Raw genomic sequence first — 19337 nt, forward strand, 5'->3', positions numbered from 1 at the left:
TCTATCCGTACATTGTGTAGCAGGAGAAAAAATAAAATAAAAATGAATTATTCTAATTATTATTTCTTTAGCTATTTGATACAACTAAAATTGATATCTCTGGCAAGCATTAAAAAAATCCTATTAGGGAAGTTTGTAGTCTCCTTGTTTTTTCTATTTATTATGGACTCTAACAAAAGAATATCAAGGCTAGCATTTTTGCTTATCTTTATAGCCAAATATTTGATAAAAAAAAACACAGCGGCCTGAAGAATGTTTCTCTCCTCCGGTCTTTCTCACAGGTCCTCAGTCTCACACAGCACTGTCATTTCCTAAAGTGCCATGGAGTCCTATAGCCTAGGAAACCTTTTTTAATTTTTGTCTGTGGATTACTTTGCCAAGGACGATTTCAAGATAATCAAGGTGAGTGTCCCTTTCATAATGAAGATATCTAAGCATAATGTGATCTCCTCCTTACCTTCACGTACGGTTTTAGTTTGCCTTCCACATACTGCCTCGTTTATCACGCTGCTGATATGGCTTAATTCGTCTTCGGGGAAATTCCTCACATTCCCTTCTTTTTACTTGAATAGGAATTTTGCATGGGACAACAAAGGAAAGCTTATATATAAAGAAAGACCTTTAGTTCAAAACCAATAAAGGTAGCCTAGAAAAAGGAAAATAAAAATGCACTTTAGAAGAAACATTACCAATAAAGGAACATAAGGACTTACTGATTTTTTAAGAAGTTTTTATGTGCTTAGCTTAAGCAAAATTAGAAGAAGTTAAAATACTTGCAATAAAATTTTTTTGCAGTCACATTTCTTTTGAAAATATGGTGAAGTGATCGATCACAGAAATCATGCCATTCTTCAAAATGAGTGCCTACCGGTGAATTCAGAAGCTATATGTTTGAGGCAACTCCATTAAGCTGGTGAAGTTTCTATAGCATGAAATAAATTGGATTAATTGAGCTTGGTGGATAACTTTGCCTTAAATTTTAATGACTTGAAACTAGTTTGCTTGGGCACTTCTCATTTCTGCTGAGAAATGCAGCTGCTTGTGTCTACATACGAAAAACTTTCCATCTGGACAACTAGTCATAAAGAATATATCTGGGATGTTCACACTATACGGCCAAGTAAATAATCTAAACAGCATCCAAAACAGAAGTTTGAGATCTGTTTTACAGACTGTTGTGTATGAAAATTATAATGCAATTTACTTGACAATATAACTTTCCGTAGTTATGTCTGCCATAGATGCATGATTTCAAACAGCAATGATGACATTAATCTTGATCTTTGTGATGTTTTGATAGGCATGATTATGCACAATTACCGGTGCTTTTCATCCACTTTCTCCATGTCTTTCTGAGCTGTAATTGCTTATACAGAGTGTGAGGCACTAGTGAAAGCGGTGTGGTGGGTCTGTATCAGTTATCGTAAACGAAAGTTTACCTTTAGACCATCAGGTGATGTGAATGTACTTTCAGCTACAAAAAAAATGCTAGAGGATGCTAGCACATGCAGCTTTTTCCAAACTAAGATTTTGTATCTAGCTTCCCAATCAGCATGCACAGCAAAATCAAGCTCGATGCATTGAATAACCCAAGGAAAAGCCATATTAATTAACATACTGTTCTGTGCAGTAAGCAGCTCTAGCATGAATGGGCTGCGGGGAAGTCTGGACAGTTCGGGACTACAGCTTTTGAAAGGTCATCTTCTCCTGACTCAACCTTTAAGAATAGGATTTAAAAGCTTTCTGACTTTCCTTAGCAAATACCCTTTGGCAGGATTAAACTGCACCGCTGCCAATCCAGCTCAATACCAAGCATGTTAATGAGGTGTCTTGGCCTTTTTATTAATTCTACAAGCAAGGTAGTCCATTCAGCAGTGACTGAGAAAGTTTAATCAAATAATCTCATTGTTCCAAATTTATCACCACAATAAAAGAATCTACTAAAGAAATAGAAGATGAAAGAACTCCTTTTTTAATGTTATATCATTTTAGACTAAGAAGCAGTGCAGCCTTGAGGCTTACAGTAGTACTAACGTCTGCCCCTATGTGGGTATACAGTATATAGGGATGTTCTTGTCTACAGGAGGGACCTGCATAGTACCTCTGCAAATTGTCTGCCTGAAGTTCTTGCTGCTACTCTCACTACAAATTCATACTGTTAACAGATTTTTTTAATGAAGTCCTTTGATTTCAAAAAACAGCTGGAAAAACGTGCAGTGAGATACTGTCTTTATCTATGATATGATGAAATATATCCATCGTAGGTGACAAAAGGTGAAGAGAGGACATTTTTTTGTATATTGTGGGGAGAAGTGGGGTCTGGGCTGGTGTAGCAGAATATTTGTAGTAGCTTCCAAAATTATTTCCAGAAGATCTGGAAAAATAAGTGTGAGTAACCTATGAATAGGATTTAAAATGCATATATGGAAGTAAGTGGCTATGCCCCACACTATAGAACCATATGGCAAAAGCGTAATGCTCCTTGATCTTCTATGCTCCCAGATCAAAAATTCAGCTGTGGGATTTTTCATGTTTCAGACACATGAGCAGCTTCAAACAGCTGCCGTTAATTTTATGCAGTAAAAATTGCTTGTCAAATTGGTCTCCAAGTGTTCCTTTCTCTTCAGAAATTTCTCCTGCTGAGAAAGCTGCACAGTCCAAGGCTAGTGACACATTTTCTGCACCAAAAAAATGTCAACTTCAAAAGCCATCTTCAAAACTAGAAAAACAAAAGTTTATCTGAAGGGTGAGAATTATCAGATTTTTCTTGGGGCTAGCACACCTTCCGGATAAGCGACTTTAAACCTAATACGAATGTTGTGCTCTGATTCACTAAAGCAACTGCCTTCCCTGAGCACAAATCCATTAAAAGTTTTCTTTCAAGTTCTCTTTGGAGTCTTTCATTCTCTCCACTTATCTTTGTGGCTGTTGCTTTTTTTAATCCCTGTGGGTTTTCATGGGCTAGCCAGGGTAGATAGCTGTTGCTGTGATTCCCCCCTTTTCCTGATTGTTTGGCTCAGCTCTCAGCCAAACTGATGTGAAAAGGACAGACTAGGAGTGATACACAGATAGATACAGAAACCTTGCAAGACCAGTATCTAGTCTTTCCTTAACCTCTGTTTTGTAGCCCATTATTTCCAGTACACATTACCTGAAATGGCAGAACATGAAGGGATACCGAGGCGATGTAGAACACAGATTGACTTTGAGATTCAAGCCTCTGGCATTTCTCAAAATATGGGATATTGAAGAGGTCTGCTGTTCTGTATTTTCTGTCATTGACACCTCCTACAGTCCCTTTGGGGCCTTGTGCTGGAGGAAAGAAATGCTACTATTTTTTTACTTTTGGCATTTCAGTTTTTCATGTGAACTGGGAAGAGGGGCAACGGCAGGGCTCATACACCACCAAGACATGATGAGATGTCCTAAATTATTTTTTTCCTGTACTTTTCATCTAACAGTGGATAGCAAAACCACCAATAGGTCTATTTTCAATTCCAGATACAAACGACTTCTATTTTCCACTGCATCTGGCAAAGAAGAAACTGAACAGTTTATATTCAACAGCTTCAAAGTAGCAGATTAAAACCAGCTGTCTATAAAGCAGAATACCTCCCAGGAATCAGGACAGTGACTCTGTGTATCCCTTCCTGACTACAACAGGCAGCTACATCATAATTTTCAGAGGTTTCCAGTTGCTTTCAGCGAGGAGTCATGTCGGAAATTCTGATGCTTGTTTGGTTTTGCCTGTGCATTGCAGGGGTCTCAGAACAATGTGGGAGCTTACATGAAAAATGTGCTGCAACTTGTCTTAAATTCATCTGACGGCGCTCTCAAGCACAGTCTCTCTCTCTCTACTTGAGAGAGCAAGTGTCTGTTGAAGGTGGCTGGACTGATTTTTTTGCTTATTATTCAGTCTTGCATTTGGCCATTCTCTGTCAGCTCTATCAGTTTTTCTTGGTTCTCTGGGTTTATTTACACCATTTAAAGGTGATACTAAATATTTTAAAACATGAATGCAAGCAAAATTATTCAGGATAGACTAGAAAGTTTCTAGCTATATGGTTTTTTTTGTTGCTGATTCAAAATACTTTGTGTGTGAAATAGATTATGTTGAAAGTTGCACTCCTATCCAGTCTGAACAGCATACTAAACTCAGTCCCATTGATTCAGCTGGAGCCACTTTGGATATACAGTAGCATTATATTCCTATGGATGTCAAATTTGACCCCAGCTAGAGAAAATTAATAGTTTTGCCCTACAAGAATTTCCATATATTATGTAGGACTTCTATCATGTATATTGTATTTCTGTCTAACACCCAAGAACCTTTGGGGCTGGAACATCTGATTAATGGCTTGGGTATATACCTTCAATGCTAAGCATAAAAATACTAAGAAGCAAGAACGTACATCAGTTACAGAAGATTCAGTTAGAAGAGTACTTGCTTAAGGATGGAGTTGGGTTGTCTTCTAAAAACTCTTGAGTTACTAGGGGTGATTTTTATGAACTGGAGAAGAGGGAACATGTTAACTTCATGCTGTAAATTCTGCAGTTGTGATTATTTTGTTGCTCAGTGAAATATCTTTGCTATCTTATCCTACTACTGTCACTGTATCCTTTAAATGTAAAACTCTTACCTTGGTGGGTGGGAAAAATAAAAAAATTCACTTACCTTTCTCATGAAATGAGTAATATTTTGATAAGTGTAAACTTCCATCCCAGAGAAACTTTTGGCAAGCTAGTATTGATGGGAGGTGAAAATAAATAACAGTTTAAATTATATTTTCCTCTGAGATGGCATCACATTGTAGACAACATAATGCTAATATATCTTAATGGCTGTGCCTTTTAAAAGCTGACTATCAGTCAAGCATATAATTTCATGTTGTCGGGAAAAAAATAAAAAGGTGTATCTAACAGGACAGAATAAGCCACCACATTCTGGAATAAGTACTAATTGTTCCCTTGCTATAGGGCTCTGCCATTTTAAAAAATACACTGTTTCCCAACTATTCTGTGCTTGAATGATTTGTAGGTGTTTTATTAAAGTAATGCACTAGTAAGGTTCAGAAAAGTTGTTTATAGTGGCTCCAGCTTGGTGTTGCATACCGTGCTATCAAATCCTGCACCATCTTGCCCACTATTCCTTAAATAGGTATATACTGTTTAGCAAACGTTTTCTTTTTAACTTGTTCCTTACTCTTGGTAGCTAGTATACTACAATACTTTTTCTCTCCTCATATTAAAAATCTTAAGTAGCTCCATAAATCTACAAATTCCAAATCATGTGGGATCCCATACTTTATCTTTTAATGTCCAATGCCATATTGTCACGTTTCAGTTTTAGCTACAATGCTTAAACATAATTAAAATAATATACACAAGAATTTTTACTTGCATGTCTCCAGGAGCTGCTATTTTTTAAGAAGAAACTTACAGCAAGGTTTGATAAGATCCTAAGAGCTAGCTATGTTGATGTTGCCTCTCACCACAATTTTGAAATGTCATCTTTATTAAACATTTCAGTGAACTTCAAAATTTTCACTCCCATGCATTTTTTTTCTCTCACAAGATGCATGCTCACTTCAAGTTTGTCAGCACTGCCACCCAAGCTGTCCAAAGTCACTTGCCTGTATGACAGGAGAAATTATTAACACCCATCCGTCATTTAATTTACACCTTGAAATGACAGCAGCTGGGAAAGAATAAAACAGCAGAAAAACAATCTTTATTGGACAGAGGAATAAGATGGTTCTGGCATATTAAAGTGGAGGCTTGTGTAATAGGGCCTCTGACTTCCATGGGTCCTCTCTGGGGCTACAGAAAATGAGCAGCTAAATACTTCAGTGATGGAGGCAAAATCTCTAGCAGGGCTGACCAAGCCTCTGCTACTCTGCACCAGCCCATGCCGAGAGGTAGGTGAGTGCTCAGCAGGTGTCACTACTTGGCTGGTCAACAATGTCACTTGCTTGGTTGTTGGAAACTTTGTTTGGTCTGAGACTTAGAAGTTTATATAACTGTTTTCTCATGCCAATGTGAATTAGTCCTGTACTGAGCTCAGCCAGCCCAGACTTACATTTCTGGACCTGCATTGTGTTATTTTTAGTACACTTAGAGAATCTTGTATCTATAATAATGGAGGAATTTGACTCTAGATACATGCAGTATCACAGGCAATTCTCAGATAAAATCTTATCCTTGTCCATCACTTAAAGCCAGAGAGCTTTAAGCTGCATACAGAACGATGCCAGACTTCGGAGTCCTGACTGAAATGTTTCATGCCATTCATGCCTGTTATCATTACTCCTGCCCTGAATGCCCTAAAGAGACTTAAATCAAGCCAGTAATCTGTAGCCGTAGATTTAGTAAGCATTGTGTTTTCATCCTCTCCTCTTAACCTAAATCATTCTTCTGCATTGGTTTATGTACCTTGCAAGGAGCTTTGTCACTTTGCAGGTAGGCAGCGTCAAACGCCTGCAGTTACTTTCTGCTTGCACTGCTGGACCGCTGCTGTTCACCTCTACTGGACTTTGGAACTGACCTCCACAGCAACAAACATTTTCACTTCCACAGTCTCTACGGTGCAGTGATCCTGTAATGTTACCTTCAGAGGTAGTGAAAGGTTGCATTTAACTGATACCAGCTCGCTTCCACATTCAATACCTTGGTGTTTTAATATTCCAGGTAAACTGAGCTTGTGCAGTGGTGAAAGGGAACAATCTTTTCTCCTTGGACTTCTTTTTTTTTTTTCTATGAGACACATACATATACACAAAAAATTATTTAAAGTCAACTATCTCTACTTGTAGGTGATCAAATTTTGTCTAAGTATGCATTATTGGATTTTAATTTTTTTGTGAATAAAGTGTTTGTATAAGGTATGCATCTATGCTCACACATTTATTTAAGCTTACCTGTGTGTTTTCCACTTAAGTTAGGTGGTGTGTTTAAAAAAGTAAAAAAAAAAATATTGCTTTATAAAAGGTCGGGTGCCTGTGGTACCGGCTCGGCAGCTTTATGGGGAAATGGGGAGGGTGCTCCTGCCAGATCGGGCCCACGGTCTCTTCAGGACCGTCACTGCTCGGGTTGTCACGCACACCCCGCCTCAGCCCTGGTTCGGTGCCCGTGGAGGGTGAAACCCCTCCACCTCGGGGCTGCGGGGGGCTGCGGCCGATCACCGCGGGCGCCCTTTCTGCCGGGGTACCCAGCCACCGCCCCACGCAAACCTGCTCCGCTGGCCGCGGGGGCAGAGCCCACCCGTGCTGCCTCGCACGGCTGTTCCTTCACTCCTTCCTAGCGGACGCCGGACGAGGAGACACGCGACGAACGACGCGGCCCCAGCCCGAGCCGCGCTCCCTCCGGGCGGCGGCCGGCCTCGCGTCGCACCCCGGCGCTCGGCGGTGCCGGTCCCCACCGCCCCGCGGCTTGGCTCGGCTCCCTCAGCGCCGCGGCCGCGCCCCGAGCACACGGCCGGAGGCCCGCTTCCCGGGACCCGCACCGGCGGTGCCAGAGGAGCACGGGAGCGGGCACCGGGCGCGCCCCGTCCGCCGCTCGCTTCGCTCCCGAACTGAGAGGGAGCGGGTGGGCCTCCCAGGGGAGGCGAGGCCACCGCCCCGCCCCGCCCCGCCTCACGGCCGCCCGCCAGGGGGCGAGCGGCACGAGCGGTTGGCAGCGGCGGAGCCGCGGGGCTCCCCCTGCTGGCGGCCGGCGGCAACGCGCGGGGTGGGGGGCGCGGAGCGCGCCCTGCCCTGCCCGGCCCCCGCCGCCGGCGCTCCGCGCTCCGCAGGCGGCAGCGCCTCGCAGGCGGCAGCGGCGGTCCGCTCCTCTGCCTGCCTGCCTCTCCTACCGGGGGCCGGCGCCAGCCCGGGGACCCTCTGCCGCGGGGGCCGCCGCCTCCTCGCTCCCTCCCCTCCTTCCTTCCCGCCTCTTACCCGGCCGGTGGGCGCCGCCGGCTCGCCCCGCCGTGAAGTCTGGGCGCCCCTCAGCCATCGCTGCTACTCCCCATGGGGATCCGGGAGTTCCCCAACGGCTCCGCGCGGGGCAAAGCCGCCACCCTGTGAGTACTGCTGCGGGGCCGGGCCGGGCGGGAGGGCTGGGAGGGCCGGGGCACCTCACCCCACCCCACCTCACCTCACCTCAGCCGGCGGCGCCGCCCGCCCCGGGGGTCGGTCCGGCGGAGGGCGGCGGGGAAAGTTTGCGGCGCCGCTGCCGCGGGCGCCGGGGCTGCTCACCTGCCGGCGGAGGTCCCGCCGCCCGCCGCCAACTTCGCCTCGGTCCGGCGGAGGGCGGCGGCCCCCGCGGCGGCGCTGCCAGCCGCGGCCCCCCGCGCTGACGCCCCTCTCCTGGCCCCCAGCGGCATGCGGCGCTCCCCCGATGTCAGCCCCCGGCGGCTGTCCGACATCAGCCCGCAGCTGCGGCAGCTGAAGTACCTGGTGGTGGACGAGGCCATCAAAGAGGACTTGAAGTGGTCTCGCTCCGTGGAGGACCTCACCAGCGCTTCCGTGGGGCTCACCTCCATCGAGGAGCGGATCCTCCGCATCACCGGCTACTACGGCTACCAGCCCTGGGCCGCCAGCTACAAACGTGAGTCCCCGGCACAGCCGGGCCGTGGGGCTGCGAGGAGGGGGACGAGCACCGAGGCTTTGCGTGGGGGCCCCCGCGGCCCAGAGCGGCAGATAAGGGTGGGCGCGGAGGTCTGATCGCTTTACCCATGGGAAAATCTCGGCCTGTGGAAGCGCTCCCACTCTCTGCAAAGAATTCTGTGCCCGTGTTGCGTTAGTCCTTAGGCAGTTGCTGGCTCGCAGGAGCATAGTGCTAAGAATCACGACAGTTAAATTCTGCTAAGAAAGTAGGTCAAACGTTTGTCTTAATGTTGCAGCACACTTAGTGATGTTGATTACCGTGTTTGTGACAGCTGTGTAAAAGCCCCAGCGCATTCATGCACATACGGTTTTCACAAGTGATACGTTATCAGTGCGTCTTTCCGTTGTTTTGGGGGGGTCTCTCTCACAGCATTTGATCTGACTTGATCACAGCACTTGATCTGACTGTCATGCCTTTTCCTATGTCAAGTGGAACTGTTTCTTCCATATGCCTGCACTTGAGAAAGAAACTTCCTATCATATCAATAGGAAGAGAGACATCATAGCTGTATTCCTCCACATACGTGATTTACAAAGGAAGCGATACCTTGAGTGGTTGTAATATATCAACTAGTATTTCTGCATGTAACACCCTATTTCTTGTCCATCTTTCATCACCACAATGGCAATTGAATGAATTAACAAGTTCTAAGAATAATTTACCAATTAACTTAAGTCATAAAAATATTTTGGTTGTCTTAATGTCGTTTGCAACATCACAGGGTTTTTGTTGTAAAAAGGACTCTGCTGTAACAGAAATTATTGCTTTGCTGGGAAGGCTGGCTCTGATAAAGTGATTGCTTTCGTGTTGTACTTTCCTAAGTATTAAGTGTAAATGTTCTGAAATCTTGGATTGTGGGTTATCTGTTTGGCTGTGTGCTTACTAATGGAAGAGAATGATACAAGAAAGCGTGGTACACAGTACTAGTTAATGTTTTCTGTGAGGAAGAGCCATTCCTGATTGCCTGATAATAGGACTTTACTACTAAATATTCTAAGACTTCTTCTGTAAGAGCCTTTTAGTTTTCTTGATTGCGATTATGACAGAAATAGCTGATATTTGCTACTTTACTCACAGTGAGTATGGGATTTCTCTAAGAGCAATTCCATTCCCTGGATTGGGACCATTCTTGAGAGTAAAGCTTATTCAGGTCAGTTTTCAGGATCAGATCATATGGTGATGCCAGGCTGAGTTGGATGTTAGTGCTTCTATCTGACAGACTGACTAATAGTCCAGCTGAAATCACACTGAGCTGCTATGGCTGAAGCTTCTGAAATAATAAAGGTCATGCTGGCTCCTCAATTATAACCTATTTGTTGAAATTTATCACTGTGTGAAAAAGTTAATTGCAAGCCTAAGCCTGCTATTCTAGTTATATTATCTCTCGTAACTCGTTCTGAATAACAAAATTACATACTTGAGTTGTAATGGTGGGGGATAAATATACAAAGTGTCTGAGTTTCATAAATGTATGTCTAAAAATAATAGGTTATGTGAAGTCATTGCCAATTTAAAATCTGAGTTGCTAGGAATGTAGAAGAACATGCAGAAGAAAAGACCCGTCTCTCTAGCTGGTATGTATGGCGTGGCTGAAGCAGAGCTGTGTTGATCTGCATCAGCTGAATAGCCCACGGAATGCATGTAGATGGGGTAGATCATCAAAAGTGGGAAGTCAACTTTGTAACAGCTACTTTGAAACCTCTTTGAATACTCTTTCAAGCTGGGCTTATGCCCAGTTTTGGGATATGGACTTCCCTTGTGACTTTCCACTTAGAAGGTGTAATTGGCCCAAGAACTGTGAACAAACGATTTTTATTAAGTTCTAATTGCACCCTGGGTACTTTTTGTCATCTTATTGTGCCTGCTTGTAGACATTTAGGTGCTGTTGGCACTATGAGTATAATTATGGAGTGCATTAATAATGGACCTGCTTTCTGGAAAATAAGTCCGTAATCTAGTCTTATCTAGATTTGGTCTATCTCTCTCAGTGACATTCTTTTTATTGTAACTAAATCACCTGTAGGGCCAGATCTGTTTTTTTCACGCTGGAGTGTATTCCTTTGATATTTCATTTAGACTGTTTATATATATAAATGTATGTATAAAATTGTTTGAGACATTCAGAAAGCTTTTGCTAGTTTTTTTTAACAAAACTCCATGAGGGAAACTACCAGAGATAATCCCAAGTTTTGGGTTGTCATGACCCCAAAACTTGCTTGGAGACTAGTTTTGTTGTTGTAAAAACCTGACCATTTAAAACATACTGGGATACCTCAAGCTTATGTACCAAACTCCACTATTTAATATACTTACAAATGAGATGGAAAGAGGGGAGGAAGAAGTGAAAATCTGCTGAAGACACAAACTGATATGGATTGGACAGAACGAGAAAGGACTTGTCATTATTCTAGGGAGACCTGACCCAGCCAGGTGAATAGCCCAAATGTCAACAAATGACATTCAGTCATCACAAATAGAAGCCTTGTGTTTCCTGAAAATGCTAAAATTACCTGCAAAATCTCACATCATTACATCAGCTGGTGCGAGGGAATAGTTTGGGACTGTACACAGCTCAGGGAAGACCTCTGCTATTTGACTGCACTTGCAAACCAGATTTTAGGAACTGGAATAATGTAACATACTTCTGTGTTATGATGCCTTCAGAGAATTTAGTGGTACAGCCTAGTGAAATACTGTGTAATATTGGTTATCTCCTCTCAAATAAGGTTACAGAAGGCTCTGAGATGAGTAAGGAGAAAGAGTACAGACAATCTATAAAGAGTCTCAAGCGTTTTGGCTGTTTATCTTAAAGAGGTTGAAAGAGAAGCATGGGAAGTACTGGCACATACTGCTCAGGCAGATAGAGTTTCTCTTCTTATTGTGTCATAAGAGAAAAACAGCTGGACAGCCAATGAAGCTGAAAAGTCATCAATTAAAAACTGATAGAAAAAGAAATAATTTTTAAGAAAACACGTAATTTGTTCTTGAGATCCAGAATTGAAGGGCTTGTAATTAGTAGCAGTGACAAGATCTAGAATTGTAATAAGTTGGGAAAAATATTGGAGAGAATAATAAACTTCATTATTCAGAATTCAAATTAGCCCCTCTTAGGCTCGGAGGGGGCTTCTTCTTGAGGGTTTCTTGCGCTTTCCTCTGCGGCATCTGCCCACCTTCAAAAAGAGGATAGGAATGTGTCCTGATCCACTCTGGCAGTTCTTATTTTTCTGAAATTCTCACTATTGATTTTCAGGGTAACTAATTATATGAATAACTGCTCTCCACTCTAAATCAAATATTCATATTTGACCCATGGGGACTATTTTGCAGCATCTGATTTGATTTCTCAAATGCAAAGACAGAGGAGAAGAAACACACATAAGATGCAGTCAGATTGTAGAATCATGCTCTGATGCAGCTACGTCAATAACAGAGCTCAATATTTGTGAAATCCTAGTTATCAACAAGAGGTATGTTAATTGACTTTTAAATTTTTAATTAACACATAGGGATCAAAGAATTTAATTTAAAAAAAAAGAACAAAACCCCAAAACACCACAAAATTTGCAGATCCCAGTGACAGCCTTTTTGTTGTATGGAGATCAAACCATTGTTAGGGCTGTATTAGCAGTGCTGTTCTCTTCCATGAAGGTTAAGTAAATTACCATGATTTCTGCCTCTAAAAAGGCTGTGACTTCAATTTAATAGCAGAGACAAGTTTGGAGGTGAACAACCACATTTTAAGTTTCCATTTTGCACCATTATCAGTAGGAATTAGGTTTCTAAATATTTTTAGAATCATAGAACCATAGAATCATTAAGGTTGGAAAAGACCTCTAAGATCATCAAGTCCAACTGTCAACCCAACACCACCATACCCACTACACCATGTCCCTAAGCGCCTCATCTACAAGTCTTTTAAATACCTCCAGGGATGGTGACTCAACCACTTCCCTGGGCAGCCTGTTCCAAGGCCTGACCACCCTTTCAGTAAAGAAATTTCTCCTAATGTCCAATCTAAACCTCCCTTGGTGCAACTCGAGGCCATTTCCTCTCGTCCTATCGCTAGTTACTTGGGAGAAGAGACCAACACCCACCTCACTACAACCTCCTTTCAGGTAGTTGTAGAGCGCGATGAGGTCTCCCCTCAGCCTCCTCTTCTCCAGACTAAACAACCCCAGTTCCCTCAGCTGCTCCTCATAAGACTTGTGCTCCAGGCCCTTCACCAGCTTCGTTGCCCTTCTCTGGACACGTTCCAACACCTCAATGTCCTTCTTGTAGTGAGGGGCCCAAAACTGAACACAGGATTCAAGGTGCGGCCTCACCAGTGCCGAGTACAGGGGCACGATCACCTCCCTGCTCCTGCTGGCCACACTATTTCTGATACAGGCCAGGATGCCATTGGCCTTCTTGGCCACCTGGGCACACTGCCGGCTCATGTTCAGCGGGCTGTCGACCAGCACCCCCAGGTCCTTTTCCTCTGGGCAGCTTTCCAGCCACTCTTCCCCAAGCCTGTAGCGTTGCATGGCGTTGTTGTGGCTGAAGTGCAGGACCCGGCACTTGGCCTTGTTGAACCTCATACAATTGGCCTCAGCCCATGGATCCAGCCTGTCCAGGTCCCTCTGCAGAGCCTTCCTACCCTCGAGCAGATCAACACTCCTGCCCAGCTTGGTGTCATCTGCAAACTTACTGAGGGAGCACTCGATCCCCTCATCCAGATCATTGATAAAGATTGAACAGGACCGGCCCCAGTACTGAGCCCTGGGGAACACCGCTCGTGACCGGCCACCAACTGGATTTAACTCCGTTCACCACAACTCTCTGGGCTCGGCCATCCAGCCAGTTTTTTACCCAGCGAAGAGTCTACCTGTCTAGGCCGTGAGCCGCCAGCTTCTCCAGGAGAATGCCGTGGGAGACAGTGTCAGAGGCTCTACTGAAGTCCAGGCAGACCACATCCACAGCCTTTCCTTCATCCACTAGGCGGGTCACCTGGTCATAGAAGGAGATCAGGTTGGTCAAGCAGGACCTGCCTTCCATGAACCCGTGCTGGCTGGGCCTGTTCCCCTGGTTGTCCCAGACATGGCTCGTGAGCACCCTCAAAACGAACCGCTCCATGATCTTCCCCGGCACCGAGGTCAGGCTGACCGGCCTGTGGTTCCCCAGATCCTCCTTCCGGCCCTTCTTGTAGATGGGCGTCACATTGGCAAGCCTCCAGTTGTCTGGGACCTCCCCAGTTAAGCAGGATTGCTGGTAAATGATGGAGAGTGGCTTGGCAAGCTCCTCCGCCAGCTCCCTCAGTACCCTCGGGTGGATCCCATCCGGCCCCATAGACTTGTGAACGTCCAGGTGGTATAGCAGGTCATTAACTTCTTCCTCTTGGATGATGGGGGTTTTATCCTGCTCGCTGTCCCTGTCTTCCAGCTCAGGGGGCTGAGTACCCTGAGGATAACTGCTCTGACTATTAAAGACTGAGGCAAAGAAGGCATTGAGTACCTCAGCCTTATCCTCGTCCTTGGTGGCAACGTTCCCCCCCACATCCAATAGAGGATGGAGATTCTCCTTGGCTCTCCTTTGTCATTAATATACTTGTAAAAGCATTTTTTGTTGTCTCTCATGACAGTGGCCAGGTTGAGTTCTAGCTGGGCTTTTGCCTTTCTAATTTCTACTCTGCGTGACCTAACAAGATCCCTGTACTCTTCTTGAGTTGCCTGCCCCTTCTTCCAAAGGTGATAAACTCTCCTTTTTTTCCTGAGTCCCAGCCAGAGCTCCCCATTCAGCCAGGCCGGTTGCCTTCCCCGCCCGTTCTTCTTACGGCACATGGGGACAGCCTGCTCCTGCGCCTTTAAGACTTCCTTCTTGAAGAACGTCCAGCCTTCCTGGACCCCTTTGCCCTTCAGGACTGTCTCCCAAGGGACCCTCTCGACCAGTGTCCTGAGCAGGCCAAAGTCTGCCCTCCGGAAGTCCATGGTAGCGGTTTTGCTGGCCCCCCTCCTTACTTCACTAAGTATTGAGTATTCTATCATTTCATGGTCGCTAAGCCCAAGCCGGCCCCTGACCACCACATCTCCCACCAGTCCTTCTCTGTTTGTGAACAGCAGGTCAAGCGAGGCACCTCCCCTAGTGGGCTCGCTTACCAGCTGCGTCAGGAAGTTATCTTCCACACACTCTAGGAACCTCCTCGACTGTTTCCTCTCTGCCGTGTGGTATTTCCAGCAGACATCCGGAAAGTTGAAGTCCCCCACGAGAACAAGGGCTAGCGACTGTGAGACTTCTGCCAGCCTCTTGTAGAATATTTCGTCTGCCTCCTCGTCCTGGCTAGGTGGTCTATAACAGACTCCCAGCAGGATATCTGCCTTGTTGGCCTTCCCCCTCATCCTTACCCACAAGCACTCGACCTCGTCATCACTACTATTGAGCTCTAGACAGTCGAAGCACTCCCTAACATACAGGGCTACTCCACCGCCTCTCCTTCCTCGCCTGTCCCTTCTGAAGAGCTTATAGCCATCCATTGCAGCACTCCAATCGTGAGACTCATCCCACCATGTTTCCATGATGGCGACTAAGTCATAGCTACCCCGCTGCACAATGGCTTCCAGCTCCTCCTGTTTGCCGCCCATGCTGCGTGCATTGGTGTAGATGCACTTGAGCTGGGCTGCCGATTTCTCCCCTGACATTGGCGTGCGGTCCCTAGGCTCTTCTCTAGTGAGCCTGGTTTTATCCCCATCCCCCTTCGAATCCAGTTTAAAGCCCTCTCGATGAGCCCCACCAACTCACACGCGAGAATCCTTTTCCCCCTGTGAGACATCTGAACTCCGTCCGTCGCCAGCAGGCCCGGTGCCGTGTAAACCTCCCCGTGGTCAAAGAAGCCAAAATTCTGCCGATGGCACCAGCCCCTGAGCCACGTGTTGATCCGATGAGTTTTCCTGTTCCTTTCAGTGTTCCGCCCTGCCACTGAAGGGATCGAGGAAAACACTACCTCTGCTCCCGATCCTCCCACCAGTCGCCCCAGTGCCCTGAAGTCCCTTTTGATCCCTTCGGGACTTCTCTCTGCAGCCTCCCCACTGCCAGCCTGTATAACCAGTAGCAGGCAGTGATCGGAGGCCTGCACGAGACCAGGGAGCTTCCTAGTAACGTCCTTCACCCGGGCCCCAGGGAGGCAGCAGACTTCCCTGTGGGATGGGTCTGGCCGGCAAATTGGGCCCTCCGTCCCCCTTAGAAGGGAATCACCTATGACAATTACCCTCCTTTTTTTCTTAGCAGAGGCAGTCGTAATGCGTGGCGCTGACTGCCTCGCCTCGGGCAACCCCCTGGATGGGCCTTCATCTGCGTCCTCGTTTGCCTGGCCCTCAAGTTCCAGAGCCCCGTATAGTCCCTAGGAGCTTTGCTGTACTTGAGAAATACAGGTGTCACTAAACTCTTGAACTGTCTTGCTGATCGGTATGGAAGACTTGTCTATTTTAATTATTGTAGCAATTGGCAGGGTGCTTGTTTCCACCTGAAATGTGCACAGCTAGCACCTTTGCCAAACATTCATTTTTCTCTACATTAACTAGGTCTATTTTGTGGTGATTCAATATCACAGTCTGTCATTATGTGATTAATATTTTAAATACATTCATGTGGGCTTGAGCCAGTTATCCCTATTTTGCAATCTTTGCCTCTTCCTACAGATCACCCGCTTCTACTCCTTGTTTAAGATTAGGGTCTTTCTTCTAAAGCAGGGATTTTCAAATATCCTTAGCATGTTGTTCCTAAATACAGACTTGATATGGACAAAGCAGGTTTATATTTTATATCCCTCTTTTAGATGCCCAAGAGGCTACCTGGCCTCGCGCTTTTATTCACCTTCTTTGTGTGTTTACAGATGTTACTCTACCTGCAGGAAGAATTTTAAAAGAATAGTATGTACTTTTAACTCCTCTCAGTTCTATTTAGTAGGAATTGACTGCAGTCTGTAGTTCATGGCTTGTGAACATACATTTCTATGAGATTTTGACCTTGTGAATAATTCCAGGTTGTTCCAGTGACGACTTTTACGTGGCATGCTGTTGTTCAGGTGAGAGGGAAAGATTGTGTCCATTAACTGAAGTTCTCTGGTTCTGCTCCTCCCTGCTACTTTAAATATTAGTTTCCTATTTTTAATGTTTCTTCATAGTTATTTTAACAATAACAAAATAAACCATACAGTTTTAATGCCCAGAATTTCAATATAGTACTCATCCAGCATGTAGCATGGTAGGTCTTGACCTGGACATGGAATTTAAGTGCTATCACCAATATAAGTAACATATTGGAACACGTTGGCTTACAAATATCCTGAACATTGCTCAGAAAGCGTAATTGTCTGATTATGAAAATGCCCCAGTTACTGAACTTTGATAGCCTTTCAAGGTAGTAGTTTAGTGTTGGTTTTAGCTAATTAAAAGTACAAGCATTGTACCGTTATAAATATTGGAGTATCAGTTATACAGCTAAAGACCAGTGTTTCCAGCTGATCCCCAATGTTTCTCCTTGTGATCTGCTTTTCATGTGCCATTGAATGCTCGCTAAAAGCAAATCCAGTTGGGATATGAATCGGGATAAAAATATTAGTGCTTGAAATTTGTGCCAATACTGTTTTCGCATATTTGCAGCTGAGTGAGAATTTAACTTTTTTTTTGAGGTCATACACAGGAATCTCCAGAAGTTCAAAGACAGAAGTTGAAGAGTATTGTTTTCTCTGGGGAAAGCCATTTTCAGGCCAGCTGTAAGCGATTAATTTAAAACTGATTACTTGCTTTCCAATATATAAATACTGAATGTAATGCTCTTATAACTAATGCAAGAGTTGGTGGTATCGTTTGTGTTGCTGTTCCTGAGGTCAAATGATTATGTGAGAACCTCGCTCTGCAAGTGAAAACATGGAGTAACCTCTGATGTCTTGCTCTGGGAGAGAAAATTGGATAGCTATTGATTGACCCCAGGGTCAATCTATAGGTCAGCTCTGTGCCTCACCCCCCCCCAGAAGCTTAGAAGACAAGTAAAAAATATGTGCTTTATCTCTTTTTTTTTTTTTTTTTTAAGCCAGGCTTATGGTGCCTGAGGCCTGATTAATTTTTTTTCTAATGCTCTTCATTGGCAATACTAACATAACTAATTGTTATGCTAGCAAGAAAAACTAAGAAAACATGGTAACTCCTACAGGCGAAAGAAAGCAATGGTAATGAATTGCATTGCAGATTTAAAAGTACTGTAGCCTTGTTGTTTCAAATGTCAACTATATTTGTCTGCTGCAAGCTAAACCTACATGTGGTTATACACAAACCAGGGATATTACTGATTTATATCCACATGACAGCTCACACAAAAACTCCTAAAGCCATTTCCCCATATTTATAGTACTTATTGTAACTGAGAATAACTATCCCCAGAGACAGTCTCTTAAAATATTTCAGAGACCTAATAATAAGCCTGCAGTTGATGTCCCAGAATATTACAGGAAATGTTTTTCTTTGGGAAGGGAACCCATTGGCCCCCGTGGGTTTTAACTCTTTGGGTGGTCTCGCAACTGAGAATGAGTATGGAATAGCACGATCTGGCTGCGTGAGGCAGGGCAGAGGAGTACAGGTGATGAATACTGAGCAGCTGCAAAGGTACCACGTGAGCATTTAAAGAAAAGGGAGATTGAAATATAGCCAGCCTTTCACAAGTTTCTTTTTCAAGACAATTCCAATGGAGAAGAGACATGAGAGTCCTTTGGCTTTTTTCAGGTGGTAAGAAAAGTATTTTTTGGCCCATGCTAAGCAGAAAACTGGTACCTGTTTACAATATAGAGCTTCATTAATCACAAAATTTAAGTTTTAAATTGCTTGCTGGCAATTCAAGCAAATTGTAATTTAAACTGGTTTACTAAACGCTTTGAATTGTTTAGAAATATTTAGTAAATGGTAAATGTTTAGTGAACATTTAGTAACTTGTTTACTAAACAATTTTAATTGTGTAGTGTTAAGTAACCACCACTTTTAACTAGACAGATGGATAAATATTTTATATTTTGTATATAGTTTTCACAGTGAAGAAACTAAAAATTGCCACCTACAAAATGGCCCCTCTTTTTTTGTTTGTTGTTTAAACAAATTAATGGGTTGCTTTCAACTTTTTTTTCAGTGCAGCTTTAATTACATGTCATCTGCAGTATGGCATTTATGCAAAGCAGTCCGTGGGGCAGCAATTAGGGGTCTGTTGACTTCCAGCATTCATTTTATACCTTAACAAATGTTATCATTGAGTGTTGTTATTTCGGTAGAATATACCACTGAAGTCTCCATCATGAAAACCTACTAATAAAGCTAGTTGTACGTCTTTTGTAAAGTTAGGGCCCATGTTAGCAGTTTTGAAGAAGAGTGTTACCTGGTAGGTGAGACTCCTTTCACTGGTGAACTGTATTTTTTTTAAATAGAAATGTGAACGTGTTTACTAATCAGTGTGTTGAATCCATAATAATGGATTGTTGCTAAAACCACAAACTACTCTTATTGATCTGGAATAATGAGGGAGCAAAGTAATTTCTTAAAAAAGAATTTGGAGACTATCGAGAACTATGAACAAATGTTTATTTTTGGAACTGTCTTTATTGAGGCCCTTCCTTCATCAGAGGAAATCTCTGTAATAGTTCTGGAGTGTACTGTCTGGGGTATATTTGCAACTTAAATCAA

Source organism: Calonectris borealis, chromosome 3, assembly GCF_964195595.1.
Source record: "Calonectris borealis chromosome 3, bCalBor7.hap1.2, whole genome shotgun sequence".
NCBI classification, from domain to species: domain Eukaryota; kingdom Metazoa; phylum Chordata; class Aves; order Procellariiformes; family Procellariidae; genus Calonectris; species Calonectris borealis.